This window comes from Chelonoidis abingdonii, chromosome 5 (genome assembly GCF_003597395.2).
Source record: "Chelonoidis abingdonii isolate Lonesome George chromosome 5, CheloAbing_2.0, whole genome shotgun sequence".
Classification (NCBI taxonomy): domain Eukaryota; kingdom Metazoa; phylum Chordata; order Testudines; family Testudinidae; genus Chelonoidis; species Chelonoidis abingdonii.
In genome coordinates, this window is record NC_133773.1 from 21,284,894 (window position 1) to 21,288,174 (window position 3,281).

Below are 3,281 nucleotides of genomic sequence, written 5' to 3' on the forward strand. Positions count from 1 at the left end.
TTCCCTCATCCTCTCCTCATAAGTCATATGCTCCAGTCCCCTAATCATTTTTGTTGCCCTCTGCTGGACTCTTTCCAATTTTTCCACATCCTCCTCCTAGTGTGGGGCCCAAAACTGGACACAGTACTCCAGATGAGGCCTCACCAATGTAGAATAGAGGGGAATGATCACCTCCCTCGATCTGCTGGCAATGCTCTTATTTATAAAGCCCAAAATGCAGTTAGCCTTCTTGGCAACAAGAGCACACTGTTGACTCATACCCAGCTTCTCATCCACTGTAATCTCTAGGTCCTTTTCTGCAGAATTGTTGCCTAGCCACTCAGTCTCTAGTCTTTAGCAGTGCATGGGATTCTTCCATCCTAAGGGCAGGACTCTGCACTTGTCCTTGTTGAATCTTATCATATTTCTTTTGACTCAATCCTCTAATTTGTCTAGGGCTACGTCTAAACTACCCGCCGTATTGGCGGGTTAAAATCGATTGCTCGGGGATCGATATATCACGTCTCATCTAGATGTGATATATCGATCCCCGAGCGTGCTTATATCGATTCCGGAACTCCGCCAACCCCAACGGAGTTCCGGAATCGACAGGGGGAGCCACGGACATCGATCCCGCGCGGTGAGGACGGGTGAGTAATCCGATCTTAGATATTCGACTTCAGCTACGTTATTCACGTAGCTGAAGTTGTGTATCTAAGATCGATTTCCCCCCATAGTGTAGACCAGCCCTAGGTCTCTCTGAATCCTATCCCTACACTCCACTCCTCCCAATTTAGTGTCATCTGCAAGCTTGATGAGGGTGCAATCCACGGCATATCCCAGATCATTAATGAAGATATTGAACAAAACTGGCCCTGGGGGACTCCACTTGAAACTGGCTGCCAACTAGACATGGAGCCGTTGATCACTACCCATTGAGCCCGATGATCTAGCCAGCTTTCTATCCACCTTATAGTCCATTCTTCCAGCTCATACGTCTTTAACTTGCTGGCAAGATTTCACCCATAAAATGTAATAGAGAATTGTACCCCATTATAGAATTCTATAGGATGGCTCAAAAATCTATTCTATGAATCTAATTATTTGCTAAATGCAAAATACATAATAAGAGTAATTTTGATACAACCCAAAGTTCTATAGCCTTTGACTCATTAAAAGCACATTCTTTGCTTCAGAATGCTCTGAGTATTTGGATCCTGTGTATGGGGAACACTAACCAATACAGACTAACACGGTTACCCCTCTGATACTAACCAAAAGGAAGAGTGTTTTGTTTAGCTCCACACTGTGTGCGGATGCTGGTCTTTCCTTCTCAAGTTGACTAATACAGCTACCCCTCTGATACTAACCAAAAGGAAGAGTGTTTTGTTTAGCTCCACATTGTGTGCGGATATTGGTCTTTCCTTCTCAGGTTGAATCAAAATCCATCTTCAATTCAATCCAGAGGAGGTTTGAAAACTGCATCTTAATTTTTGTTTATTTGTTTGTTTTATGAAAGAGATAGAGGATGTAATCCTGGCTCTGTTGAAGTCAGTGGAAGTCCCATGTCTAGGGGGGAGTGATGTAAAATAGTAGGGGGAAATGATTAGGTACACACAAATAAAACACATGCCTGGTAAATACTGGAATTCATGCAGCATACTATGTACCAGAGGCCTGCTGAAGTTAGTGGGAGTCTTTCCTCTGACTTTGGCTCAGGCCCTAACATGCTGGAAAGATTTCTAGGGGGAGTGCAGAGTTCTAACATTAAAGTGATATCTAGGCTTTATGAATTTCTTAGAACAACTTAATGTAAGAAGCCTTAAACTGCAACATAACAACGAATAAGGACTTTCAACAAGAGATTAATCAGATCAATGGCTAAGGCCTTTTACCTTATAAACTATTTTTTTCTACCAGCAAGCAAGACATTGTGGGCTAGATTCATAAATGGACTTAGGCACCTACCGGCTACTTTAGGTGCTTAAATTCCAAATCAGGCCCCACAAGGATGAACAAAACCCCACTCAGCTGCCACCAAACCCTAAAAAGTTGTCAGTAAATGTTCCCTAGGAAGCTGAGTTTCTGCCTCTGAGTACATGAACTACAGCCCCACACCAGATGCCTAAGCCCCAAGTGATGCACGAACCTGGGGAAGATGCATGTTCCTCTGCCTAATTTGCCTGCAGGGCCGAGTCTAGTAAGTATGCTCAAAGCTCACCTGTCAGACTGGGCCACTATAGGCGATTTTACCCAAAACAGCCGAGGGGGAAGGGAGGCAGTGGACCTCCCTCATAATTTTTAGCCCAGTGGTGATGGTGCTCACCAGGGATAGGAGTGGCCCTCCCTCCCATTCAGATGTTCCTCTGCCTGAGGGGGAAAGGGATTTGAAGTGGGATCCGGGTGAATGCAGGAATCCCTGGGTGCTGGGATATTCTGCGATGGTGTTCCCTCAGTCTCTCCTGTTCAAGCTGTTCCACTGTGGATATATAATTTTAAAAAGACATTGGTGCAAGAGGGCTGGCTGCTCAGTCTCACACCTCCCAGGTGAGTGCTCTAACCACCATATCACACAGTCATTCCCATGGCTGCTTTCTCTATGGTTCAATGAGTTTTTCCCTTATTGATTCACAATGGAACAGCTTCACCTGGAGAGACTGAGGGTCACCTCCCCTCAGAACATCCCATAGCCCAGCAATTAGAGCACTCACCTGAGAGGGGATAGTTCCCTGTTCAACCCCTTCTCCCCCCAGGCACTTGAACCCACCCCATGTGAGCAGCCTAACCACTAGTAGAAGTTACAAGGGAGGTGGTCCTCTTTCCCTGTCCCATAAAAGAGAAGGATTGCAGCTGAGACTCCCAAGCACAGGAGGATGCCTCCAGGGACCTACGTGCCTACCTCCAAGGAAGAGGTGGGCCTTAGCACACATCCCATTGGCAATCTTAGGCTAGGAGCTGCCTAGTGTGCTGACTTTTGTGAATCCCATTGTGAGGCACCAATCTCTCCCTATTCATTGTATAGGGAGCCTAGGTACTGAACCCAGACTCTGTGGGTCACAATGATTGTCCAGGCACTCAAAAGTTAGGCATCATGGGGATATTGAACGTCACCATGTCTAAGTTTCTTTGTGACTCTAGCCCTAACTCTTTTACCTAGCATACAGACTGTTTATTTCTTCATCTTTATATAACAAAATACATAACATTAGTCCAGTGGGTTTGTATTAGATGCACAGTAGACAGACCTTGACTTACTCATATGTTTTGGCAATGAGGAATTATTAGTGGACAGATGTACTTAC